The sequence below is a fragment of the Pseudophryne corroboree genome (genome assembly GCF_028390025.1).
Source record: "Pseudophryne corroboree isolate aPseCor3 chromosome 7 unlocalized genomic scaffold, aPseCor3.hap2 SUPER_7_unloc_1, whole genome shotgun sequence".
Taxonomy (NCBI): Eukaryota; Metazoa; Chordata; class Amphibia; order Anura; family Myobatrachidae; genus Pseudophryne; species Pseudophryne corroboree.
This window is the reverse complement of record NW_026967608.1, coordinates 295,194-309,443: the sequence shown is the minus strand read 5'-3', so window position 1 is coordinate 309,443 and position 14,250 is coordinate 295,194. Positions and strand designations below refer to the sequence as shown.

Below are 14,250 nucleotides of genomic sequence, written 5' to 3'. Positions count from 1 at the left end.
TGCTGCCTTTCCAATGAAGCATTTAATTTAGTAATAGGTGAAAAACCATCCCTACAAAGGTGTTAATCAGAGACTTGGCTTTGTGGACACTTTTCAGAGAACAAATTTGTTAGCATAAAAATAAAGCAAGAAAATGAAGAGCTGTTTAATCACTCAATTGGATTTTTTTTGCCAGCATATTTCTTTTTCTCTGCAACCCACTGCTAAATTGTGCTTCCTAGCTGTTTTTATTAAATCACTGAATCAAATCTAACTCTGATTACATCAGAAAAGGCCAGGTACCCTACACCATAACAGGGGGTTTGAAATTTTGACTTGTCTACTTAAAGATCACCAAAATCTGATAACAAGGTCAATTACGTCCCTGGGTGGGATTGAACCACCAACCTTTTGGTTAGAAGCCGGACACACTAACCGATTGCGCCACAGAGACACTTCACAAAAAGTACATACTGACAAAGGCTAATAAGCATACATCTAGAACGTTTCCTAGAAAAACTTTAAAAAGTCAATAATCTGGAGAGTTTTTGTAAAATGTTTCTTCCATCAACCAACGAAGAAACACATTGGTACTTTCCCATGATGAGTGAGTGCTTCAGGATCTCTTGCACTTACATGTGCAGCAGAGTACTGCAATGGAAGCATACAGGGCCCATAACCCAGCGGTAGGCAGATTGAAACTATCCTTTGCTATATGCATTTTTTTTGTTAATTTAAGTAATCAAAACTGGGATTGATATTTTTGCTCTTTTATTTTTACTTGAAGTACAATAATTTTTACCATTTTAATTTGTTTAAATCCACTTAATTTTCTTTACCCTATTATTAAAAGGGTAATTGACAAAAACAAACTACATTGTCACCAGAAGAGCAATACAAAATGTACACGTGATATATTAAAATCATCTTTCCAGCTTGAATTTCAATGATGCATTGGGGCAACGATTTTGTGAGAAACATCTTCACCCTTAAATAAAGATTTTCTTAATTCCTTACCTGTGTGCTAATTAGATATCACCTTGTTTTCACATTAAACAGACTTCCACATGAGAAAGCAGCAAGGATGCAGTGGCGTTAATGTTTCCTGGTGTCAACCTGTATTATTTCAGTAGAAATTGAAATGAGGATGCATCTTGCTGCCTTTCCAATGAAGCAAGTTTAATTTAGTAATAGGTGAAAAACCATCTCTACAAAGGTGTTAATCAGAGACTTGGCTTTGTGGACACTTTTCAGAGAACAAATTTGTTAGCATAAAAATAAAGCCAGAAAATGAAGAGCTGTTTAATCACTCAATTGGATTTTTCTGCCAGCATATTTCTTTTTCTCTGCAAACCACTGCTAAATTGTGCTTCCTATCTGTTTTTATAAAATCACTGAATCAAATCTAACTCTGATTACATCAGAGAAGGCCAGGTACCCTACACCATAACAGGGGGTTTGAAATTTTGACTTGTCTACTTAAAGATCACCAAAATCTGATAACAAGGTCAATTACGTCCCTGGGTGGGATTGAACCACCAACCTTTTGGTTAGTAGCCAGACACACTAACCGATTGCGCCACAGAGACACTTTGTAAAAAGTATATACTGACAAAGGCTAATAAGCATACATCTAGAACGTTTCCTAGAAAAACTTTAAAAAGTCAATAATCTGGAGAGTTTTTGTAAGATGTTTCTTCCATCAACCAACGAAGAAACACATTGGTACTTGCCCATGATGAGTGAGTGCTTCAGGATCTCTTGCACTTACATGTGCAGCAGAGTACTGCAATGGAAGCATGCTGGGCCCATAACCCAGAGGTAGGCAGATTGAAACTATCCTTTGCTATATGCATTTTTTTTGTTAATTTAAGTAATCAAAGCTGGGATTGATATTTTTGCTCTTTTATTTTTACTTAAAGTACAATAACTTTTACCATTTTAATTTGTTTTAATAGTATATTGACAGTATTGTTTTCTTTCAAAAATCCACTTAATTTTCTTTACCCTATTATTAAAATGGTAATTGACAAAAACAAACTACATTGTCACCAGAAGAGCAATACAAAATGTACAAGTGATATATTAAAATCATCTTTCCAGCTTGAATTTCAATGATGCATTGGGGCAACGATTTTGTGAGAAACATCTTCACCCTTAAATAAAGATTTTCTTAATTCCTTACCTGTGTGCTAATTAGATATCACCTTGTTTTCACATTAAACAGACTTCCACATGAGAAAGCAGCAAGGATACAGTGGTGTTAATGTTTCCTGGTGTCAACCTGTATTATTTCAGTAGACATTGAAATGAGGATGCATCTTGCTGCCTTTCCAATGAAGCAAGTTTAATTTAGTAATAGGTGAAAAACCATCCCAACAAAGGTGTTAATCAGAGACTTGGCTTTGTGGACACTTTTCAGAGAACAAATTTGTTAGCATAAAAATAAAGCCAGAAAATGAAGAGCTGTTTAATCACTCAATTGGATTTTTTTTGCCAGCATATTTCTTTTTCTCTGCAACCCACTGCTAAATTGTGCTTCCTAGCTGTTTTTATAAAATCACTGAATCAAATCTAACTCTGATTACATCAGAGAAGGCCAGGTACCCTACACCATAACAGGGGGTTTGAAATTTTGACTTGTCTACTTAAAGATCACCAAAATCTGATAACAAGGTCAATTACGTCCATGGGTGGGATTGAATCACCAACCTTTTGGTTAATAGCCGTGCACACTAACTGATTGCGCCACAGAGACACTTTGCAAAAGTCCATACTGACAAAGGCTAATAAGCATTCATCTAAAACGTTTCCTAGAAAAACTTTAAAAAGTCAATAATCTGGAGAGTTTTTGTAAGATGTTTCTTCCATCAACCAACGAAGAAACACATTGGTACTTTCCCATGATGAGTGAGTGCTTCAGGATCTCTTGCACTTACATGTGCAGCAGAGTACTGCAATGGAAGCATACAGGGCCCATAACCCAGCGGTAGGCAGATTGAAACTATCCTCTGCTATATGCATTTTTTTTTTGTTAATTAAAGTAATCCAAAACTGGGATTGATATTTTGGCTCTTTTATTTTCACTTAAAGTACAATAACTTTTACCATTTTAATTTGTTTTAATAGTATATTGACAGTATTGTTTTCTTTCAAAAAATCCACTTAATTTTCTTAACCCTATTATTAAAATGGTAATTGACAAAAACAAACTACATTGTCACCAGAAGAGCAATACAAAATGTACAAGTGATATATTAAAATCATCTTTCCAGCTTGAATTTCAATGATGCATTGGGGCAACGATTTTGTGAGAAACATCTTCACCCTTAAATAAAGATTTTCTTAATTCCTTACCTGTGTGCTAATTAGATATCACCTTGTTTTCACATTAAACAGACTTCCACATGAGAAAGCAGCAAGGATGCAGTGGCGTTAATGTTTCCTGGTGTCAACCTGTATTATTTCAGTAGACATTGAAATGAGGATGCATCTTGCTGCCTTTCCAATGAAGCATTTAATTTAGTAATAGGTGAAAAACCATCCCTACAAAGGTGTTAATCAGAGACTTGGCTTTGTGGACACTTTTCAGAGAACAAATTTGTTAGCATAAAAATAAAGCAAGAAAATGAAGAGCTGTTTAATCACTCAATTGGATTTTTTTTGCCAGCATATTTCTTTTTCTCTGCAACCCACTGCTAAATTGTGCTTCCTAGCTGTTTTTATTAAATCACTGAATCAAATCTAACTCTGATTACATCAGAAAAGGCCAGGTACCCTACACCATAACAGGGGGTTTGAAATTTTGACTTGTCTACTTAAAGATCACCAAAATCTGATAACAAGGTCAATTACGTCCCTGGGTGGGATTGAACCACCAACCTTTTGGTTAGAAGCCGGACACACTAACCGATTGCGCCACAGAGACACTTCACAAAAAGTACATACTGACAAAGGCTAATAAGCATACATCTAGAACGTTTCCTAGAAAAACTTTAAAAAGTCAATAATCTGGAGAGTTTTTGTAAAATGTTTCTTCCATCAACCAACGAAGAAACACATTCGTACTTTCCCATGATGAGTGAGTGCTTCAGGATCTCTTGCACTTACATGTGCAGCAGAGTACTGCAATGGAAGCATACAGGGCCCATAACCCAGCGGTAGGCAGATTGAAACTATCCTTTGCTATATGCATTTTTTTTGTTAATTTAAGTAATCAAAACTGGGATTGATATTTTTGCTCTTTTATTTTTACTTGAAGTACAATAATTTTTACCATTTTAATTTGTTTAAATCCACTTAATTTTCTTTACCCTATTATTAAAAGGGTAATTGACAAAAACAAACTACATTGTCACCAGAAGAGCAATACAAAATGTACACGTGATATATTAAAATCATCTTTCCAGCTTGAATTTCAATGATGCATTGGGGCAACGATTTTGTGAGAAACATCTTCACCCTTAAATAAAGATTTTCTTAATTCCTTACCTGTGTGCTAATTAGATATCACCTTGTTTTCACATTAAACAGACTTCCACATGAGAAAGCAGCAAGGATGCAGTGGCGTTAATGTTTCCTGGTGTCAACCTGTATTATTTCAGTAGAAATTGAAATGAGGATGCATCTTGCTGCCTTTCCAATGAAGCAAGTTTAATTTAGTAATAGGTGAAAAACCATCTCTACAAAGGTGTTAATCAGAGACTTGGCTTTGTGGACACTTTTCAGAGAACAAATTTGTTAGCATAAAAATAAAGCCAGAAAATGAAGAGCTGTTTAATCACTCAATTGGATTTTTCTGCCAGCATATTTCTTTTTCTCTGCAAACCACTGCTAAATTGTGCTTCCTATCTGTTTTTATAAAATCACTGAATCAAATCTAACTCTGATTACATCAGAGAAGGCCAGGTACCCTACACCATAACAGGGGGTTTGAAATTTTGACTTGTCTACTTAAAGATCACCAAAATCTGATAACAAGGTCAATTACGTCCCTGGGTGGGATTGAACCACCAACCTTTTGGTTAGTAGCCAGACACACTAACCGATTGCGCCACAGAGACACTTTGTAAAAAGTATATACTGACAAAGGCTAATAAGCATACATCTAGAACGTTTCCTAGAAAAACTTTAAAAAGTCAATAATCTGGAGAGTTTTTGTAAGATGTTTCTTCCATCAACCAACGAAGAAACACATTGGTACTTGCCCATGATGAGTGAGTGCTTCAGGATCTCTTGCACTTACATGTGCAGCAGAGTACTGCAATGGAAGCATGCTGGGCCCATAACCCAGAGGTAGGCAGATTGAAACTATCCTTTGCTATATGCATTTTTTTTGTTAATTTAAGTAATCAAAGCTGGGATTGATATTTTTGCTCTTTTATTTTTACTTAAAGTACAATAACTTTTACCATTTTAATTTGTTTTAATAGTATATTGACAGTATTGTTTTCTTTCAAAAATCCACTTAATTTTCTTTACCCTATTATTAAAATGGTAATTGACAAAAACAAACTACATTGTCACCAGAAGAGCAATACAAAATGTACAAGTGATATATTAAAATCATCTTTCCAGCTTGAATTTCAATGATGCATTGGGGCAACGATTTTGTGAGAAACATCTTCACCCTTAAATAAAGATTTTCTTAATTCCTTACCTGTGTGCTAATTAGATATCACCTTGTTTTCACATTAAACAGACTTCCACATGAGAAAGCAGCAAGGATGCAGTGGCGTTAATGTTTCCTGGTGTCAACCTGTATTATTTCAGTAGACATTGAAATGAGGATGCATCTTGCTGCCTTTCCAATGAAGCGTTTAATTTAGTAATAGGTGAAAAACCATCCCTACAAAGGTGTTAATCAGAGACTTGGCTTTGTGGACACTTTTCAGAGAACAAATTTGTTAGCATAAAAATAAAGCCAGAAAATGAAGAGCTGTTTAATCACTCAATTGGATTTTTTTTGCCAGCATATTTCTTTTTCTCTGCAACCCACTGCTAAATTGTGCTTCCTAGCTGTTTTTATTAAATCACTGAATCAAATCTAACTCTGATTACATCAGAAAAGGCCAGGTACCCTACACCATAACAGGGGGTTTGAAATTTTGACTTGTCTACTTAAAGATCACCAAAATCTGATAACAAGGTCAATTACGTCCCTGGGTGGGATTGAACCACCAACCTTTTGGCTAGTAGCCAGACACACTAACCGATTGCGCCACAGAGACACTTCACAAAAAGTACATACTGACAAAGGCTAATAAGCATACATCTAGAACGTTTCCTAGAAAAACTTTAAAAAGTCAATAATCTGGAGAGTTTTTGTAAAATGTTTCTTCCATCAACCAACAAAGAAACACATTGGTACTATCCCATGATGAGTGAGTGCTTCAGGCTCTCTTGCACTTACATGTGCAGCAGAGTACTGCAATGGAAGCATGCTGGGCCCATAACCCAGAGGTAGGCAGATTGAAACTATCCTTTGCTATATGCATTTTTTTTGTTAATTTAAGTAATCAAAACTGGGATTGATATTTTTGCTCTTTTATTTTTACTTGAAGTACAATAATTTTTACCATTTTAATTTGTTTAAATCCACTTAATTTTCTTTACCCTATTATTAAAAGGGTAATTGACAAAAACAAACTACATTGTCACCAGAAGAGCAATACAAAATGTACACGTGATATATTAAAATCATCTTTCCAGCTTGAATTTCAATGATGCATTGGGGCAACGATTTTGTGAGAAACATCTTCACCCTTAAATAAAGATTTTCTTAATTCCTTACCTGTGTGCTAATTAGATATCACCTTGTTTTCACATTAAACAGACTTCCACATGAGAAAGCAGCAAGGATGCAGTGGCGTTAATGTTTCCTGGTGTCAACCTGTATTATTTCAGTAGAAATTGAAATGAAGATGCATCTTGCAGCCTTTCCAATGAAGCAAGTTTAATTTAGTAATAGGTGAAAAACCATCCCTACAAAGGTGTTAATCAGAGACTTGGCTTTGTGGACACTTTTCAGAGAACAAATTTGTTAGCATAAAAATAAAGGCAGAAAATGAAGAGCTGTTTAATCACTCAATTGGATTTTTCTGCCAGCATATTTCTTTTTCTCTGCAAACCACTGCTAAATTGTGCTTCCTATCTGTTTTTATAAAATCACTGAATCAAATCTAACTCTGATTACATCAGAGAAGGCCAGGTACCCTACACCATAACAGGGGGTTTGAAATTTTGACTTGTCTACTTAAAGATCACCAAAATCTGATAACAAGGTCAATTACGTCCCTGGGTGGGATTGAGCCACCAACCTTTTGGTTAGTAGCCAGACACACTAACCGATTGCGCCACAGAGACACTTTGTAAAAAGTACATACTGACAAAGGCTAATAAGCATACATCTAGAACGTTTCCTAGAAAAACTTTAAAAAGTCAATAATCTGGAGAGTTTTTGTAAGATGTTTCTTCCATCAACCAACGAAGAAACACATTGGTACTTTCCCATGATGAGTGAGTGCTTCAGGATCTCTTGCACTTACATGTGCAGCAGAGTACTGCAATGGAAGCATGCTGGGCCCATAACCCAGAGGTAGGCAGATTGAAACTATCCTTTGCTATATGCATTTTTTTTTGTTAATTTAAGTAATCAAAACTGGGATTGATATTTTTGCTCTTTTATTTTTACTTAAAGTACAAAAACTTTTACCATTTTAATTTGTTTTAATAGTATATTGACAGTATAGTTTTCTTTAAAAAATCCACTTAATTTTCTTTACCCTATTATTAAAATGGTAATTGACAAAAACAAACTACATTGTCACCAGAAGAGCAATACAAAATGTACAAGTGATATATTAAAATCATCTTTCCAGCTTGAATTTCAATGATGCATTGGGGCAACGATTTTGTGAGAAACATCTTCACCCTAAAATAAAGATTTTCTTAATTCCTTACCTGTGTGCTTATTAGATATCACCTTGTTTTCACATTAAACAGACTTCTACATGAGAAAGCAGCAAGGATGCAGTGGCGTTAATGTTTCCTGGTGTCAACCTGTATTATTTCAGTAGACATTGAAATGAGGATGCATCTTGCTGCCTTTCCAATGAAGCAAGTTTAATTTAGTAATAGGTGAAAAACCATCCCTACAAAGGTGTTAATCAGAGACTTGGCTTTGTGGACACTTTTCAGAGAACAAATTTGTTAGCATAAAAATAAAGCCAGAAAATGAAGAGCTGTTTAATCACTCAATTGGATTTTTTTGCCAGCATATTTCTTTTTCTCTGCAACCCACTGCTAAATTGTGCTTCCTAGCTGTTTTTATAAAATCACTGAATCAAATCTAACTCTGATTACATCAGAGATGGCCAGGTACCCTACACCAGAACAGGGGTTTTGAAATTTTGACTTGTCTACTTAAAGATCACCAAAATCTGATAACAAGGTCAATTACGTCCCTGGGTGGGATTGAATCACCAACCTTTTGGTTAATAGCCGTGCACACTAACTGATTGCGCCACAGAGACACTTTGCAAAAGTCCATACTGACAAAGGCTAATAAGCATTCATCTAAAACGTTTCCTAGAAAAACTTTAAAAAGTCAATAATCTGGAGAGTTTTTGTAAGATGTTTCTTCCATCAACCAATGAAGAAACACATTGGTACTTTCCCATGATGAGTGAGTGCTTCAGGATCTCTTGAACTTACATGTGCAGCAGAGTACAGCAATGGAAGCATGCTGGGCCCATAACCCAGCGGTAGGCAGATTGAAACTATCCTCTGCTATATGCATTTTTTTTTGTTAATTTAAGTAATCAAAACTGGGATTGATATGTTAGCTCTTTTATGTTTACTTAAAGTACAATAACTTTTACCATTTTAATTTGTTTTAATAGTATATTGACAGTATTGTTTTCTTTCAAAAATCCACTTAATTTTCTTTACCCTATTATTAAAATGGTAATTGACAAAAACAAACTACATTGTCACCAGAAGAGCAATACAAAATGTACAAGTGATATATTAAAATCATCTTTCCAGCTTGAATTTCAATGATGCATTGGGGCAACGATTTTGTGAGAAACATCTTCACCCTTAAATAAAGATTTTCTTAATTCCTTACCTGTGTGCTAATTAGATATCACCTTGTTTTCACATTAAACAGACTTCCACATGAGAAAGCAGCAAGGATACAGTGGTGTTAATGTTTCCTGGTGTCAACCTGTATTATTTCAGTAGACATTGAAATGAGGATGCATCTTGCTGCCTTTCCAATGAAGCAAGTTTAATTTAGTAATAGGTGAAAAACCATCCCAACAAAGGTGTTAATCAGAGACTTGGCTTTGTGGACACTTTTCAGAGAACAAATTTGTTAGCATAAAAATAAAGCCAGAAAATGAAGAGCTGTTTAATCACTCAATTGGATTTTTTTTGCCAGCATATTTCTTTTTCTCTGCAACCCACTGCTAAATTGTGCTTCCTAGCTGTTTTTATAAAATCACTGAATCAAATCTAGATTACATCAGAGAAGGCCAGGTACCCTACACCATAACAGGGGGTTTGAAATTTTGACTTGTCTACTTAAAGATCACCAAAATCTGATAACAAGGTCAATTACGTCCATGGGTGGGATTGAATCACCAACCTTTTGGTTAATAGCCGTGCACACTAACTGATTGCGCCACAGAGACACTTTGCAAAAGTCCATACTGACAAAGGCTAATAAGCATTCATCTAAAACGTTTCCTAGAAAAACTTTAAAAAGTCAATAATCTGGAGAGTTTTTGTAAGATGTTTCTTCCATCAACCAACGAAGAAACACATTGGTACTTTCCCATGATGAGTGAGTGCTTCAGGATCTCTTGCACTTACATGTGCAGCAGAGTACTGCAATGGAAGCATACAGGGCCCATAACCCAGCGGTAGGCAGATTGAAACTATCCTCTGCTATATGCATTTTTTTTTTGTTAATTAAAGTAATCCAAAACTGGGATTGATATTTTGGCTCTTTTATTTTCACTTAAAGTACAATAACTTTTACCATTTTAATTTGTTTTAATAGTATATTGACAGTATTGTTTTCTTTCAAAAAATCCACTTAATTTTCTTAACCCTATTATTAAAATGGTAATTGACAAAAACAAACTACATTGTCACCAGAAGAGCAATACAAAATGTACAAGTGATATATTAAAATCATCTTTCCAGCTTGAATTTCAATGATGCATTGGGGCAACGATTTTGTGAGAAACATCTTCACCCTTAAATAAAGATTTTCTTAATTCCTTACCTGTGTGCTAATTAGATATCACCTTGTTTTCACATTAAACAGACTTCCACATGAGAAAGCAGCAAGGATGCAGTGGCGTTAATGTTTCCTGGTGTCAACCTGTATTATTTCAGTAGACATTGAAATGAGGATGCATCTTGCTGCCTTTCCAATGAAGCATTTAATTTAGTAATAGGTGAAAAACCATCCCTACAAAGGTGTTAATCAGAGACTTGGCTTTGTGGACACTTTTCAGAGAACAAATTTGTTAGCATAAAAATAAAGCAAGAAAATGAAGAGCTGTTTAATCACTCAATTGGATTTTTTTTGCCAGCATATTTCTTTTTCTCTGCAACCCACTGCTAAATTGTGCTTCCTAGCTGTTTTTATTAAATCACTGAATCAAATCTAACTCTGATTACATCAGAAAAGGCCAGGTACCCTACACCATAACAGGGGGTTTGAAATTTTGACTTGTCTACTTAAAGATCACCAAAATCTGATAACAAGGTCAATTACGTCCCTGGGTGGGATTGAACCACCAACCTTTTGGTTAGAAGCCGGACACACTAACCGATTGCGCCACAGAGACACTTCACAAAAAGTACATACTGACAAAGGCTAATAAGCATACATCTAGAACGTTTCCTAGAAAAACTTTAAAAAGTCAATAATCTGGAGAGTTTTTGTAAAATGTTTCTTCCATCAACCAACGAAGAAACACATTGGTACTTTCCCATGATGAGTGAGTGCTTCAGGATCTCTTGCACTTACATGTGCAGCAGAGTACTGCAATGGAAGCATACAGGGCCCATAACCCAGCGGTAGGCAGATTGAAACTATCCTTTGCTATATGCATTTTTTTTGTTAATTTAAGTAATCAAAACTGGGATTGATATTTTTGCTCTTTTATTTTTACTTGAAGTACAATAATTTTTACCATTTTAATTTGTTTAAATCCACTTAATTTTCTTTACCCTATTATTAAAAGGGTAATTGACAAAAACAAACTACATTGTCACCAGAAGAGCAATACAAAATGTACACGTGATATATTAAAATCATCTTTCCAGCTTGAATTTCAATGATGCATTGGGGCAACGATTTTGTGAGAAACATCTTCACCCTTAAATAAAGATTTTCTTAATTCCTTACCTGTGTGCTAATTAGATATCACCTTGTTTTCACATTAAACAGACTTCCACATGAGAAAGCAGCAAGGATGCAGTGGTGTTAATGTTTCCTGGTGTCAACCTGTATTATTTCAGTAGAAATTGAAATGAGGATGCATCTTGCTGCCTTTCCAATGAAGCAAGTTTAATTTAGTAATAGGTGAAAAACCATCTCTACAAAGGTGTTAATCAGAGACTTGGCTTTGTGGACACTTTTCAGAGAACAAATTTGTTAGCATAAAAATAAAGCCAGAAAATGAAGAGCTGTTTAATCACTCAATTGGATTTTTCTGCCAGCATATTTCTTTTTCTCTGCAAACCACTGCTAAATTGTGCTTCCTATCTGTTTTTATAAAATCACTGAATCAAATCTAACTCTGATTACATCAGAGAAGGCCAGGTACCCTACACCATAACAGGGGGTTTGAAATTTTGACTTGTCTACTTAAAGATCACCAAAATCTGATAACAAGGTCAATTACGTCCCTGAGTGGGATTGAACCACCAACCTTTTGGTTAGTAGCCAGACACACTAACCGATTGCGCCACAGAGACACTTTGTAAAAAGTATATACTGACAAAGGCTAATAAGCATACATCTAGAACGTTTCCTAGAAAAACTTTAAAAAGTCAATAATCTGGAGAGTTTTTGTAAGATGTTTCTTCCATCAACCAACGAAGAAACACATTGGTACTTTCCCATGATGAGTGAGTGCTTCAGGATCTCTTGCACTTACATGTGCAGCAGAGTACTGCAATGGAAGCATGCTGGGCCCATAACCCAGAGGTAGGCAGATTGAAACTATCCTTTGCTATATGCATTTTTTTTTGTTAATTTAAGTAATCAAAACTGGGATTGATATTTTTGCTCTTTTATTTTTACTTAAAGTACAATAACTTTTACCATTTTAATTTGTTTTAATAGTATATTGACAGTATTGTTTTCTTTCAAAAATCCACTTAATTTTCTTTACCCTATTATTAAAATGGTAATTGACAAAAACAAACTACATTGTCACCAGAAGAGCAATACAAAATGTACAAGTGATATATTAAAATCATCTTTCCAGCTTGAATTTCAATGATGCATTGGGGCAACGATTTTGTGAGAAACATCTTCACCCTTAAATAAAGATTTTCTTAATTCCTTACCTGTGTGCTAATTAGATATCACCTTGTTTTCACATTAAACAGACTTCCACATGAGAAAGCAGCAAGGATGCAGTGGCGTTAATGTTTCCTGGTGTCAACCTGTATTATTTCAGTAGACATTGAAATGAGGATGCATCTTGCTGCCTTTCCAATGAAGCGTTTAATTTAGTAATAGGTGAAAAACCATCCCTACAAAGGTGTTAATCAGAGACTTGGCTTTGTGGACACTTTTCAGAGAACAAATTTGTTAGCATAAAAATAAAGCCAGAAAATGAAGAGCTGTTTAATCACTCAATTGGATTTTTTTTGCCAGCATATTTCTTTTTCTCTGCAACCCACTGCTAAATTTTGCTTCCTAGCTGTTTTTATTAAATCACTGAATCAAATCTAACTCTGATTACATCAGAAAAGGCCAGGTACCCTACACCATAACAGGGGGTTTGAAATTTTGACTTGTCTACTTAAAGATCACCAAAATCTGATAACAAGGTCAATTACGTCCCTGGGTGGGATTGAACCACCAACCTTTTGGCTAGTAGCCAGACACACTAACCGATTGCGCCACAGAGACACTTCACAAAAAGTACATACTGACAAAGGCTAATAAGCATACATCTAGAACGTTTCCTAGAAAAACTTTAAAAAGTCAATAATCTGGAGAGTTTTTGTAAAATGTTTCTTCCATCAACCAACAAAGAAACACATTGGTACTATCCCATGATGAGTGAGTGCTTCAGGATCTCTTGCACTTACATGTGCAGCAGAGTACTGCAATGGAAGCATGCTGGGCCCATAACCCAGAGGTAGGCAGATTGAAACTATCCTTTGCTATATGCATTTTTTTTGTTAATTTAAGTAATCAAAACTGGGATTGATATTTTTGCTCTTTTATTTTTACTTGAAGTACAATAACTTTTACCATTTTAATTTGTTTAAATCCACTTAATTTTCTTTACCCTATTATTAAAAGGGTAATTGACAAAAACAAACTACATTGTCACCAGAAGAGCAATACAAAATGTACACGTGATATATTAAAATCATCTTTCCAGCTTGAATTTCAATGATGCATTGGGGCAACGATTTTGTGAGAAACATCTTCACCCTTAAATAAAGATTTTCTTAATTCCTTACCTGTGTGCTAATTAGATATCACCTTGTTTTCACATTAAACAGACTTCCACATGAGAAAGCAGCAAGGATGCAGTGGCGTTAATGTTTCCTGGTGTCAACCTGTATTATTTCAGTAGAAATTGAAATGAAGATGCATCTTGCAGCCTTTCCAATGAAGCAAGTTTAATTTAGTAATAGGTGAAAAACCATCCCTACAAAGGTGTTAATCAGAGACTTGGCTTTGTGGACACTTTTCAGAGAACAAATTTGTTAGCATAAAAATAAAGGCAGAAAATGAAGAGCTGTTTAATCACTCAATTGGATTTTTCTGCCAGCATATTTCTTTTTCTCTGCAAACCATTGCTAAATTGTGCTTCCTATCTGTTTTTATAAAATCACTGAATCAAATCTAACTCTGATTACATCAGAGAAGGCCAGGTACCCTACACCATAACAGGGGGTTTGAAATTTTGACTTGTCTACTTAAAGATCACCAAAATCTGATAACAAGGTCAATTACGTCCCTGGGTGGGATTGAGCCACCAACCTTTTGGTTAG

The 14,250-nt window shown here is 35.1% G+C and overlaps 6 non-coding genes across 6 annotated transcripts; all 6 read right to left on the bottom strand.

The window, feature by feature from the left end:
* Positions 1-359: 359 nt before the first annotated feature.
* Positions 360-433, bottom strand: TRNAR-UCU (transfer RNA arginine (anticodon UCU)). Its single transcript has one exon. It is a non-coding gene; the product is annotated as a tRNA-Arg (tRNA).
* A 1,061-nt stretch (positions 434-1,494) lies between these two features.
* TRNAS-ACU (transfer RNA serine (anticodon ACU)) lies at positions 1,495-1,568 on the bottom strand. Its single transcript has one exon. It is a non-coding gene; the product is annotated as a tRNA-Ser (tRNA).
* A 2,265-nt stretch (positions 1,569-3,833) lies between these two features.
* On the bottom strand, positions 3,834-3,907 carry TRNAR-UCU (transfer RNA arginine (anticodon UCU)). The gene has a single exon. It is a non-coding gene; the product is annotated as a tRNA-Arg (tRNA).
* Positions 3,908-4,968: 1,061 nt separating this feature from the next.
* Positions 4,969-5,042, bottom strand: TRNAS-ACU (transfer RNA serine (anticodon ACU)). Its single transcript has one exon. It is a non-coding gene; the product is annotated as a tRNA-Ser (tRNA).
* Positions 5,043-10,773: 5,731 nt separating this feature from the next.
* Positions 10,774-10,847, bottom strand: TRNAR-UCU (transfer RNA arginine (anticodon UCU)). Its single transcript has one exon. It is a non-coding gene; the product is annotated as a tRNA-Arg (tRNA).
* A 1,061-nt stretch (positions 10,848-11,908) lies between these two features.
* Positions 11,909-11,982, bottom strand: TRNAS-ACU (transfer RNA serine (anticodon ACU)). Its single transcript has one exon. It is a non-coding gene; the product is annotated as a tRNA-Ser (tRNA).
* Between the last annotated feature and the right edge of the window lie 2,268 nt (positions 11,983-14,250).